The sequence below is a fragment of the Colias eurytheme genome, chromosome 11, assembly GCF_061535395.1.
Source record: "Colias eurytheme isolate Ceu_HAF_F1 chromosome 11, ilColEury1 Martin Lab GWU primary, whole genome shotgun sequence".
Lineage (NCBI taxonomy): Eukaryota > Metazoa > Arthropoda > Insecta > Lepidoptera > Pieridae > Colias > Colias eurytheme.
Genome location: NC_142990.1, coordinates 6,033,588 through 6,047,590, shown reverse-complemented (window position 1 = coordinate 6,047,590; position 14,003 = coordinate 6,033,588). Strand labels below are relative to the sequence as shown.

At 31.7% G+C, this 14,003-nt stretch overlaps 1 long non-coding RNA gene across 2 annotated transcripts in view; it reads left to right on the top strand.

Moving 5' to 3' along the window:
- The window catches only part of LOC149904599 (uncharacterized), a 47,458-nt gene that overhangs the window by 17,351 nt on the left and 16,104 nt on the right, over positions 1–14,003 (top strand). The window contains exon 3 of one of the 2 annotated variants that reach the window (XR_016457271.1): positions 6,004–6,050. The exons of the other annotated variant lie outside the window; for it this stretch is intronic. This is a non-coding gene — a long non-coding RNA (uncharacterized LOC149904599). The remainder of the gene's footprint in view (positions 1–6,003; positions 6,051–14,003) is intronic. 2 annotated transcript variants of the gene reach the window in all.

Genomic DNA, 14,003 nt, shown 5'->3' with positions numbered 1-14,003 from the left:
ATTTAGCTCATTCAAACAATAACTGATTTTAAGTTAAGATAATAATGATGTAGATATGATTGGCAATACAGAAACAAGGAGAAGAGTATTACAAGTATAACTACCAACAGAATTAATGTGAAGGCTCACAAAACATAAATAAATATTGAATTTTCACTATAGATGCACAATAAGCTCTGACTAAAGGTGTGTATTCTGTGAGCTGATTATGTATGGTTATGTACATTTTATTGAGCGTGCGTTTTCATCATTTAAATCATAACCAACCAATCGTGCTTTACCCATTTTTTTAAAAGAGCCTATTTCCAGCGAGTTAACCATGTTTATTAAATTGTTATAGGAACATACTTTAATTATATACATATAGATATAAAATTAGCGATAACAGCAATGAACTGAAAATAAATAAGCGATCGGGTGACTAAATGCGTGTTTGTAATATTATCACATTTGTATAATTGTTTATAAAGACAAGGATAAAGATATAAAAGTTTTATCTATTTTAACCTTTTACTATGAGAATTATATTCAAATTCAAAGTATTAATATTAATTCTATTTTCAATTTTTTAATTTAAAAAACAAAGAACTGCGCTTGAAATGCTTGGCTTATTGTTACTTGGCTATTCAAATATTTTTTTGCTGATCTCTTTTAATTTTGGGAAATTCCTAAGTCAAATGGAAATGAGATAGGACGTGAAGATTCATAAACATAGTTTGAAATAAATTGAGTGTAATAAAATAAAATAAAAAAATATTAATAAATATATATAGATTTATAAAAGTTCATCAATGACCAAAATATATATTAGTTAGTAACATCAAGTTAGTTGACAGATTTTATTATAGTGACGCTATTTATTTGTAAAAAGAAAAATGTTGAATCTAGAAAAATACTTTATTAATTTGGATAATAAAAAAAAGGTTATGTTTCCTACTGTGTATTTGATGATGAAAACTGTGCATATTGATTCGTTCTGACGTTATATTTTCATTGAATCTCATTATTGCTTAAACATTATCGCTAAAGAAACTATAACAATAAGTAGGTACATGCGATATATAAATTTGGTAAAACTTTTGTAAACAAATTGTATCTGAAACATGCGGCCTTCCTTTTTATAATCAGATAATTTGGTGCAATCAGCATGCATTCAACACAAAGAGTTTACAGTTAAGCAATAACAGTTATCAATGAAAAAAAATCCTTATTATGTAACATAAATCGTTGCATTAATCGCAGTCCTCCATCACAGATTTGCTTACCTGCGATACCCTTCTGTTTTTTGCTACAAAAGGGTGGCCATTATAATGTTACTTTATAAAAAAATATAACGGTTCTACATCCACCCAAGAACACATTGCGACAGTGGAATACAATGACACAAAACTGATGATAAAAATCGCATGACTGAAAAAAGCCATATTTGCGATCCTCGTAAGATGCTTGATGTTATGTATTTTCCTAAAATAATTATAATACGAGTGCTTTGTTGGAAATCTTACGATGAACGAACATGAAATAAATAGGTTTTAACTGTCATTATTGTTCAGAAATTAGTTAAGCCTACTGAACGCTTTGTCCACCAGACCCGCACCAAATTATAATATATTCCACTGGATCACTTGTTTCGGAAGTGAAAGATGAAAGTACAAAAGAGTTTTATGATGCAGTAGCTAAACCTGTAACTGTTAAAGGGGTGGCATTGAGACTATTTGTATGTAACCAGCATTATTACGGTAAGACAGTCGTAAATTACTTGTACTTGAGGATTTACGGCATCTTTTGTGTCACATTTAATAGGATTACACTGGTTTATAATATGATTAATAAGGAATTTTGTTACTAATAACTAGATTTCTTCAAATATTCTATTATACTGTATTCTGTAATCTTTTCATCTGCGCCTCTATTTCCCGATAAGGAAATTTTGTTTATAAAGGCTTAAAATTCTCTACAATAGTAAGATTTTGAAATTGTCATTTAGGATTTTATTCGATAAAAATTAAAATTACCCTAAAATACACTATTGATTATTTGTTTAATAAAAAAATATTATTTATATATTTCTTGTTTTTCTTATAAATGATGGCTATTTCAATATGTATAACTTGTTGTTTTCATTAAACATATTGTATTTAAGCGTACCATATAAATAATGTACATTGTACAATAACGATGTTAAAAAATCATCTTATTATTTACATTAAAAAGTTTCAAGTATTACAGTATAACAGGCAAACTTCATTTCATTCGATTTCTTAAAAACCTAAAAAAATCATTCTCTATGTTTATTGCATATAAAGCTTCATTTTTATAGATTCTAAAAGAGTAGAAGATATTTCATTAGACAAAAAAGAAGTGCCCAAACCAGTGGAAGCTTCGGCAGGATGCGATCAGCGATTTGGGAGCAACGGCCGTGGCCTTGGAGATAGATGAACCTATCTCGCCGGCTCCGACACGATACCTCCAAAATATTACTGACATTTTTTGCGCCACCCACATCATAGGTACTTAAGTTTTGGCATGTAGTCCACCGCAAAAAATACATTAGACATATACAGCCTTATATACTATGTTATATAATTAAGCTCACTGATTTGTGAAGTAATCTTGAATGTATTCATAACTTTAAGCTTTTCTTTATAAAACACAAGTTGTAAGATAAGAGTATAAACTCAGCTTGTTATTTTTAGTTTTAATTAACTCTAGTCATGACTGTATGCCAGTATCATGTAAATTTTATCTCATGGAAATTTTGCTCTCAGATTATCTCTTATGATCATATGATATGTAAATATAATTATGTACTTAGTTTTAATAGATAATATGAAATACCAAATATCATATTTAAAGTATTTTTAATTTGTCAATCCATGTGTGTAATTTAATTCATCATAATATAATACTCCATATGGATATCATAACATTTTATCTCTCGTTTATTATTCCATTCCCCGTGAAACAGCCAAAACTGCGAAGCACGACTAAGTACTTGATACCTACGTGATGAATTCCTTGATTTCAAATTGGTAGTGTTAGATGATGTCATAACTCATAACCAAAAGTAAGACTGCACAAAAAGTGCCATTGTGTAAAGAATCGTGAGCTTTGTCGTTTTGACGTGCGTTGAACTCTTTTGAGCGTCGGACGAGTGGCTGCTTTGCTATTAAACAATTATGAAGTACTAACGACATATAAATTGCCGTCGAACGCCTTGTTATATCATACATTTGGTATGTGGTCATCATCATATGCCGATTTTAAATCTTTTAGATACGGAGCGATGGCAAATACCCAAATTTGTATGATAATGGTGCTTGAATGCGCATTAAATATTTTGATACGTGAATAATCATGAACTTCCACATATTATATCTATAATTTTATTATTTTAATATAATTCTTACTTGAATTGAATCTGCATATTTTGCAATTACAACCATACACTAGATGTCAGTATTCCTCAAAATACCTGATTAAAATGCATTTCTTTTCCTTCAAAAATGAAGGCTTTATCTATGTATTATAAAACTTCTTGCGATTGGTTGTATAGATAATGAGTACGAAGCCCGCATCCGCCTGTCGAGGTTTTTGACATTAGCAACGCGGGCTGTTTGCGAATTTGGTTAGACGCGTACCGTCATAAAAATGTTGCTTTTAATAAGACTTATTCAGTTTTAAAGCTATTTAATTATTCGTTGTTATGTGAATATTTTATAATTTAATAGTCTCAATGATTTGAATAGCATTCGTTCATAATTATGTTAAGAAACTAATTCAATAATAAGAATGTAACGTTGTGAATAAAAATTTTCTTATGATATAAATAAAATGGTTAATATTTATCTGTTTTTTTTAAATATCTGAATCTACCTTTATTTTAATTTGAATAAATTTGGAATAGAAAAAAGGAAAACATTTATTTCAACACAAATACACACATGTGCATGATGATGAATCGTAGAAATAAATAAATATTAAGTTATATTTATATAACTTAAAAACACATAACATAACACTAGATTTTTATAAAAATACCAAGATTGGTACCATCTATATTTATATAACTTAAAAACACATAACATAACACTAGATTTTTATAAAAATACCAAGATTGGTACCATCGATTAACATATTTATCTAAATATTATGTTAATCGATGAAACTGAAATCGCGTGATGTGATAATGAAACAAAATCAAAGATTTTTATTGTTTTGCTTACAAATAAAATCATATAGATATTTGATAAAATGTGTTCTATTTGGCAAACTGGTTTATCAGTCATCAGTCATTTTATTACTAAACAATATTAAATAAACATTTTATTTTTACTAATAACAATTTCAAGGTCAAAAAGAAAAAAAAACTTCATTATTCTTTTTATCTATCGCCTCTAATAGAGTTTTGGAGGACTATACCCATCATATTATTTTTTATAAGCTAGAAGTTTAGCATGCCTTTCCCTTATATCTTTAACTTAAATACATATTTGTACTTTAACTGTTTTAACTACTGACGTGATAAATATTCTGAAAAATATTGTTATTAAATTCTTTTAACTTAACATATTATTTATCATCTATACTAATATTATAAAGCTGAAGAGTTTGTTTGTTTGTTTGTTTGTTTGTTTGAACGCGCTAATCTCGGGAACTACTGGTCCGATTTAAAAAATTCTTTCGGTGTTAGATAGCTCATTTATCGAGGAAGGTTATAGGCTATTTATCATCACGCTACGACCAACAGGGGTGGAGCCACGGGGGTGAAACCACGCGGAGCAGCTAGTTATAACATATTCCTTCTTCATAACTCAAAGTTTATAACTTTACAAGATTGTTCGTTAAACTATATTTTATTCATTAAACCTGATTCTACTCAACACGCGATATTTTTATGACAATATAAATTGCTTAGTGAATAGCTACAACCGGCTTAAATGTTTTTATTCAAAATATCCAATGAGTATTACTAATGTGTTAGAAGCAAGGGCTGAGCTATGATGTAAGCTTATGTATAAGATGTTTTTTATCATAAGCAATAAGCATGTTTCGCAACGAGCGTTGCTAATACGCGTCTTGAGTGTTCAAGACGGTACCTACAGAGTTCGATCACCCATAGATCAATAGAAAAAAACTGGTTCTATTTCTGTATATCATTGTTTTGCTCGGTGTTGTTAAATTTTATTAAATGTAGACTTTGAAATTACAAACTGTGATAAGAAATGAGTTTCTTTAGCGTCTAAATATATAGTTGGCATGGTGTTTATTGTATGACATTACTTGCACTAACGAGCGCGCTTGAAAGAGTTGTTTTTTATGTTGTTGATTTTTCTATGTGGGATACTTTTTTTTCCAAATTCTAAACACTAAAAACAATTGAATTATGTTTGTAGACAAACAAGCTCAAAGAAGATACCAAAGAGAAAAAAAAGTCCTCTTATTCTATACCTTTTGATTTATAATTTTACTTCGTTAACATATTGAATACTAGCTTTCCGCCCGCGGCTTCACCCGCTTTGTCTAAAACATAATAAATTTATATACTAAAACCTTCTTGAATCACTCTATCCCTTAAAAAAACCGCATCAAAATCCGTTGCGTAGTTTTAAAGATTTAAGCATACACAGGGACATAGGGACAGAGAAAGCGACTTTGTTCTAAATACTATGTAGTGATGATAGCCCAGATATCTAGTTCTTGGCGATTTTTGGGGTTCCGAACTACAACAGGTAAAACGTTACACTTATAGGATCATGTTGTTGTTCGTCTGTCTTTGTGTCACGTCCCTTTATCACAGGAACGCTCAGGTATCTCGCTGTAATTCATATCAAATACTCAAATCTACTGTCCGTTGAAGCTGTGAAGAAATTAAACTTCTAAGCCAACACAATCAAAAGATACAGTTGTTTATGCTGCAAAATTTTCGACTCTTGCAAGACCAATACGGCTTGTTTCGTATAATTTGTATTTTGTTTTATAGATACAAATTTTTTGTTTCAGAATTGCAGAAAAAAATGCATAAAATGGTCATCCATGGGAAAGATGAGGTGTGTACTTTTTTTTTAACAGATATTCTCTACATTATATAAGTACTTACATGCTACCTCCTTGGTTAACGCATGAGCGTAGAACTGTCGTAGGTTCGATTCTCAGTGGAGATAATAAAAAAAAATTGCTTTTTTGTACTTACATAACGAAAAAAGAAGCTGAATTTATGACCAAGAGAGGCGATATTTTTTTTTAATATTTGCAAACATTTTAGAACGTTTGTTTAGAACATCATAAATTAAAATTTATTGAAATACTATGAAGATGCATTAATACCTGTACATAGAAAAATATACAAATATAATCAATAGATATCTGTCTATTATAGTACTCTATCTTTATAAATATACTAGCGGTCCGCCCAGGCTTCGCCCGTGGTACCTACATGTTCAAACTATCCTATCTCTCAAGTTGGATCAAACTGCACATGGTGTGCGAATTTTATTATAACCGATTATAATAAAATTCGCACACCATGTGCAGTTGTGTGCACACCAAGTGGTTTAGGAGTCCATTGAGGACAAACATTGTGACACGAGATTTATATATATTAAGAATAGCTTAAAGCGTCATAAAAGCGTGAAAAGATTTTTAACTATTTTATTCTAAAAAAGCTGGCAGAATTTATAAATTAAAGATTTTAAACGCGATTTATTCCTTATATTATTATCCCGACGTATCGCACACTTTACATTTTGTATAATACTCGTGTAAAATCAAACACAAAAAAATATTAATCACCTGAATGTTTTGTAAATGTTAAAAAATCCGTAGTTCGTCATCTCTACAAAACAAATATATCCAATAATAAAGTTAAATATACGTATGTATAAGTGAGAAGAACAATGTACGAATCAATACGGACCCATATGATATAAGAGGTAGTATTGTCACTATGTATGTAATACACGGTTTTTGGAGAGACTACATGGTTACATCATGCGGGTTTTGTACAAGTGCTGCCTTTCGTTGTGAACTTATTTAAAAGTATAAATATTTCACTCCTAATTAGTAGAATTAAACTTTTTTTATTTATTATAAAGGAACAAATGAATGAAAAAAATCTTCAAGAAATTAAATAGTTATTGATATAGAATAGTAGACGTGCGTTGTCTTCGAAACAGTGGAATAAGTTATATGTATAATAAAATACGATTTAAATCCTTAAAAAAATAAAAAAAATATAGATATATTTTTATCAACTAAGTAATTGGTAGGTATAATTTCCTCTAAAAGTAGTCGTTCTAAATTTTGTCACTTAGACCACTTTTACAAAGTTTCAACATATAAAACAACGTAACTGGAAATATTATGCTGGTTTATTGATGAATCAACCCGTGAGTCAGTTGAAGATGTAGAACATGCGTACGGACGTTATATTTCGTGGTAGAAATAGAAGTACAATAAACATTTGAGTTTTCTATGTCAAGTAGAAATGAGTATCTATTCGTTTTCGGTTTTATGTCAGTTCAAATAGCAGTAGGACATTGGAAACTATTCAATTTTGCGCATGAACCTTTAAATTATTAGTTTAAAATTAAGGTTAACGTGTTATTATAATGAAAACTCGTTAAAATTCGAAGCGTAGATATCCTAAGAAAATTTAATCAGTTTGTACCAAATATAATAAATGTTGTATAACTTTGGTGCCTATTGAACTCTGTATTATGTTGTTGCTTGTTGAATGCTTGCATCGAACATTTTCAGTCTCAACCGACGTTTCCACAACAGAGATACACCGATTCGTTACAATCAATATACATACTTGTAAATATTTATTTTTATTTTATTCGTCCTAATTATATTCCTTGAAATTAGAAAGTATAAAAAAAAAACAACCAGAAATTTTACATAAATGGCAATTTACTTTTTATTTTTTGTCCAATTGTTTCATTTATCAATGTAGTCTTTAATATTATAATATATTGGAATAAATTGATGTCTAGAAACGCTGTGACGGGGTATCGCCTAGTTTTCTATGTTAGAGCGTAGAACGAAGTGCGTCGAGTCAAGGTAAGTGTGCCGACGGCCTGGTGTGACCTACTGTGGCTCCCCACCCTGCGTTCTGCACTCGCGAAAGTTCAACGAACCTATAGCAGATATCTTACAAGACTGTTACATTACCGGAAGGTTGCTGCAATCGTCTACATACTCGTTTATAAGCGCCGCCATTGCCTATCGCACCTATCGCCCTACGCAGCTTGCGTTTCTTTCTGGAGTTATGTTCATCTGGCCATGACTTGACTTCAATTACTTTTGTTGTAAAGAAACTCTATTATTTCAGAAATAAATATACTTATACTAGATACATGTAAATAGGAATCGAATAAACTTCAAAGAATAGAAAGTAGACAACACGTGATAGATCTATCTATGATCTAGGGATATGGTCATATTTATAAATATCCAGGCTTTTATGGTCATAATATGTAGATTGTTACTGAATAGGATATTTCTATTACTAGAAAATAATTTTATAAGATTGGCCGCAACAAAAATCTATTTAAACCTGACATAGGTAATTCACCTTTTTACAAAACTGAAGTATACACAATTTCCTTATCCTTTGTATGATTCACGTTTCAAGTAAAGGAAAATGTTGAACGCTGTGGAGTTATGGTAATTTAGATCATTATGTCACAGAGTGAGCGAAGTTTCGTGAATCATGGTACCTCCGCCCGCACCACTGCAACGTATTTACGTACACCGTTATTACTTTCTACGAACGCAATGGGTTTTTATAATTCACACTTAAGAAACGTTTGATTCGAATAATTCTGAGTAGTTGTGTTTGTATTAGCTGTATAATGGACTCTACAAGAATATTAACAAAGTCAAGGTCTATTTGTTTGCAGTGACTTATTTTTAATACTAATTTGTTTACTAGTATATAATTAAAATATACTGTAAGCAGATAAATAACAGAATACGTTTTCCTCATAATTGATGTGTTGGCGATAGATGACATAGATGTAAAATGCGCAAAACGTAGAGGTCTTCCAATATTTTACAGAAGATTATAATCACGTAACTTCCTCGAATATCCCTTTAAGGACAGTAAAAGATAAAATTATGGTAAATGTAGCCACATGTATAGCATATAAGGAAAATTCTCGAACGTTTCTCGAACGAAACATTTTTGGAACAAACATAACAGAAAATGAAAGGCTGTCACTGCGGGTTAACGACCCAATGCTGCAAACCGAAAGGCTTTATTCGTAATTATTACCGACCGATTACTTAACAGTCGAAAATTTAAATAGTCGATCATCATACATAGAAATGTAACAATATAGTATCTAGGCTCATAGGCTCTTATTTGAAACCACCGTAATTAAAAATTACTTTCACCGTGTCTTTGACCGCAAAAGAAAAAGAATAAAAATAGCGGAAAATGTGAGCCGATTAACTCGTGAATTCACTTCAAAAGCGTGATATCTTAATGAATGGGTGTTTTTAACTAGTGTAGAGTGTAGTTAAGGGTTGTGGATAAATGATAATGGATATTACGATATGATGTTGCGTGGAGCGAGAGCTGCGTCCAGCGGTAACGGCGCCAAGGAGGCCGATGAACGCTGGTGGCCTTATTACGATGTATCGCAAACGAGAAACGCGACGTACTTTCATTGTCGCCAAGATATGCAACGGCTCATGTACTTTGCTAAATCAAAGACATGACGTGTTTCTTTTTATATTGTACTGAAATTGGTCTAGCATGTGCGTTATGAGGCTGAACTTTTGATTTAAGTGGGGTAAATGTTTATATTATGAAATCAGATTGTATTTGATGTAAAAAAGTTAAAGGAAGGCACATAGAATAGCCCTTCAAATATTTAATATTCTCTGTTTATAAATATTAGGCTATAAAATGAGTGTAACCCGGAAAATGTTCAGAATATAATGAATTCTATGTTAAAGGAAATATTACGTATTGTTAATTGTTACGAGTTAACTCCTAAATCCACTATTAGAAGTATTCCTCACTCATTCAGTGAGTTACGTTTATTGCTGTAACTCACAAAAATCTCCATTGTTTGGTAGTAATGTCTATTTCACAAGAGCTACAGCACTCGTAGCTAACAATGCATCGCCACGCATCGCTACGGCCGCTACGGTGCCATTGACCCCGCGACCGTGTCAAGTGCACTTTGCATTCATATTGTATTACTGTTATTACTACGCTTATCAATTAAGCGACAATCACATGATAGAATGACAAATGTTACGATTAGTGTACGCCTACTTCAAGGTTAGTGTTGAGGGCATAATTTGAGACAAAGTATTACCTCTCTACGGAATGCCGTAGGTTTGGTCTCACACGTATTTCATTACAGCTTGAATTTAATATATTAGATAATTAGCTAATATATTCCTTATACATATTATTTATTCAAACATAATATGTGTTTATTTAGTGATAAATAAAATTACTGTAAATTCGTGCAAAGAATATAATATTTTAATTGTGTGTTTACTGACATACAAATATATTTACAGAAAGTGAAACCATAAGTTAAACTACGTCTATATTTTCAAATATATTTTAACTGTACAAATATTAGTAGGTGAGGAAAACGGAGATAGTGTTTTCGGGAAGAGTTTGTTGTTTTCAATTGCATTTAGATTAGTTGTAACCTTAATTTTACATGCATGTAAAATTAATTTTATTATAACAACTAGATAAAATTGCTTGATAATTTGTAAATGAAACTACAATTTAATAAATTTTTCTTAACGTAAACTTAAGTAAAAACAAATCTATGCGTTTCTCCAAGCCCGTGTTTGTGAGTGAAAACTGCATCGCCGCGCGGACGTCATTCCACTTTTCCGAGTCGTCAGTAGCTTACAGCGACACCGCGCTATCTTGAGCTCTGCGATGGCTAGGCGTGACTCTAGGCCTATGATGAGTATTGCGATTGAGAAAAATGAGGAGGGGTCCAACGATACTGGCTACGCTAGTCCACGACAGTGAGTGTCGATGCAATTTCGCCGCTGCAGTGTGCAGTAGGTAAGTGTGTCAATGCACTCTAATCCCCTCCTTTGTCACCGCAATTACTTATGACAAGTTCTGTCTAGTTTCTGGATATCTGGCACACCTATATTAGAAGAGAGACTTTGATAAAAAACATAACAATTTTTGTGTTTATGACGTTGAAATGTTTTGGCCAGTGTTTTGTGAGAAAAACGATTGTTATTATCGTTTATTGTCACCAATAAAAGTAAAGTGCAATAAACGTAGGCAGTGACAGCGTAATATCTTCGAGATTGCAGACGGGTTCGATGTCCTGTCTCGTTTCCATTAGCGTGCACCACGGATGTTGATTATGACTGAAAAACTTTCCTACGTTGCTTCTGATACATTTTCGCTGACAATATAATTAGTTCATAATTAGTCTTAACCGAGAATCATTGCATTAGCTCTACTGCAAATAATTGATTTATAACTTGAATTGAGCATACTTCTGAATATTATATTTGATTGAATTAGATAAACGAGGACCATCGTAAAATTTTGATTTATACCAATAAAATAAGTTTTCACATGTTGTTTCAATTAATATTGCATAGTTTTAAACCTTATGTGACTCAAAATATATTGTTTATTTTAAAAGCAGTTAGATTTCCTGCATAATGTTATTGTATATTTAAAATACAGAACAAACAAAAAGTTGTTATTACTTTAATGCTTTTACCTATGTATCAGTGTATGTCATGTTGGTGATCCTTAATGAAATGAAATAAATAAATAAAAGTAATAAAACCATAAACCATGAAGAAATTATTCTAATTCGATTCAATAACGCAGAAAACGATGCAAATACTACCAGACGCATGGCAGCTTCTTTCCACTCTGGAAATACTCAGGTTTTAATGGCATGTCGTATAACATATTTACTTTGGAATATATCATAAGCAGTGTTTATTTAATGATGTACTTAGTCACGTCTTTAAGGCTTAATCTGCAAGTTTATAGCAGCATTGGTCCCAGTATGAAAAAAGTATACACAACTTAGTCAAATCCTATGAATAACGTATTAAAATTTTGAAGTTTGCTAACGTCCTGTCCACGTCCACCTGAGCGTCGCATTGGCAGGTGGAGCAATGAGCATGGAACAAGCGCATCGTCAGTTTCCTATCCGTATCTAGGCGAGTGACAGTAGTTGCTTGCGAAAGTGCACATAATTGGATCGGTGCTTTAGAAAGGGGGTTATGAGTTTGTAAGTGCAACGAACCCGCGTGCATTTTCTCGGGAAGATGCAGTTCAGTCGACGAGTGGAAAGCGTACGGTTCCTGGAACCGGCGACGTATCGCCTCTTCGTTACAGCTCTCTCACTGCACGCTCGATATGGCGAAAAGTGAAAATAAATTGATAAATTACTAACTGACATCTGAAACATTATTATATGTAGTTAGTGTATAGGTGTTAGGTTGTTAGTCGTGTTGTGATTAACATCTTTAGAAAAGTAACCTTTGAACGAAGAAAATATTAGATATAAGAAAGATTATTGCGCAATAAATGTAAAGCCGAAATTATGCATTGAAATATTGTTTAATGCCGAAATATAAAAAATACTAGAACTAGCTGACTCAGTGTACGCTATTCTTACTATTATCTTTTAGGGGTATGTAAAATGTATGTTGACTCAGACCTTCCCAATATGCACACAAAATTTCAAAAAAATAAACAAAAACATATATGAACCATCGATTTAAGATTGCCTTTATAAAATTGTAAGTCATAAAGGTTTAATTGAGCAATAAAAGAAACGATAATTCAAACACATCTTTCTCAATTCAGATATAATCTTCTCGATTAAACATTCATTTGAAGTTTAAGAAAAAATCTAATCACCTGGCGGTGAAACATAAAAAAGGGCTAAACGCAACTGTTGTTGAACATTATAACGGGGCCAAAGGGTTACGGGACCATATGCTCCATAGCCCAAATACCGGATATGGGTTAAGTAATCACAGGCTTTTTCTGCATCCTTTCTATTAAACCCCTTTCATTAAATGATCCGTAACTGTACTTTGGGGATAAAAAACCACGACATTTGCAAACTCCAGCGGTATGTTAATTGAATTGCTAGCAATTGGTGCCGTCGCCGAAATGGTTTCTAGTATATAATGTCTTTTTTGTGTAACGTACATCCGCCATGGCAAAAAAATTTACTGCTAAACCTTATTTTAATGGTTTCAATTATGTGGACACTATTGGAATGATGACAACAGTAGTGTTCCAATTGAAGAAACGATTCTATTTAGGTTTGCTGTTTTAGATTGGTTTTCAAAATATGTATAAGCTATATTTGAAAACATGAAATCCGTGGTTTCTATATATCCTGGATTTTACATTATCCGAACTTTTGTCTCTTTTTTAATTCATTTTCTATGTCTGTGTGAGACTAAGAATTTTATTTATATATTTTATTTTATTGTAACGCTCTTGTTTATGTAATAAATCATTTGAATTTTAATTATGTGTGCATTATGATACATTCTTAAGAGAATCGGTTAATTCTAAATAAGTGGATTTGTGTATTTAAAAGTATGTTCTGTATGAATTCTTTCTTGGTTTACCCCCAAATCTAACGTTACTGCGTATGCATTTTATACCATTGAGTTTATATCATAGATTCCACTACCATGGACAAACACTTATCCGTTATGTCTCGTGATAAATGACAATATTGAAATATTGTCATTTATCACCTAAAGAAACTGTTTAAAATTATAATAGGCTACTTTTCATATTATTGTAAACCTCAAATTCGTTACGCATGGAACAAATTGACGCCCCACACCCCCATTGTTTCAAATGTCCTTTCTTTCTCAGAATCGAGTATTGATCACTATGGTTCCCGGTTTACGCTAGAAACTGTTACTTTGTAACGGTGCTTGCACGATGGAAAAAGTGCATTTTTACAAACTCCAGTGACGTCACAAAGCGT